The 316-nt window shown below is 48.1% G+C and overlaps 1 protein-coding gene across 1 annotated transcript in view; it reads left to right on the top strand.

The window, feature by feature from the left end:
- LOC119594380 (C-Jun-amino-terminal kinase-interacting protein 4-like) overlaps positions 1 to 316 on the top strand; it is a gene marked incomplete in the record, with an annotated part of 97,279 nt that overhangs the window by 48,387 nt on the left and 48,576 nt on the right.

The following is a 316-nucleotide window of genomic DNA, read 5'->3' as shown; positions in this document are numbered from 1 at the left end:
AAGCAGAAGGGCCCACACTTTAATCGCCTTTGCGGGCCTTTTCCGTGCATGTCCTTCGGCTGTGTGTGTTTGGGATGACCTGAAGTGCCTCTCGAACGGGGAGGAAGTCGTGCCCGATCTGTCCATTGGGCGAATTAACATTACATTTGATGTGGCGTTCTATTCCCCCGTTCTTTTGTCTTTTTTTTTTTTTAATTCCTTGATTGACACAGCAAATAGAGAGAGAGAGGTTATGCAATAGGTGGCGCTGGCTCCCCACGCGCGGTATCAAGTTAATTGCCGCAGAGTTTGCTTGGCATTCCACAGATAAGAAATG

The sequence above is a fragment of the Penaeus monodon genome, chromosome 33 (assembly GCF_015228065.2).
Source record: "Penaeus monodon isolate SGIC_2016 chromosome 33, NSTDA_Pmon_1, whole genome shotgun sequence".
Classification (NCBI taxonomy): Eukaryota; Metazoa; Arthropoda; class Malacostraca; order Decapoda; family Penaeidae; genus Penaeus; species Penaeus monodon.
Note: the sequence above shows the minus strand (reverse complement) of the source record. Positions and strands in the feature narration are given on the sequence as shown.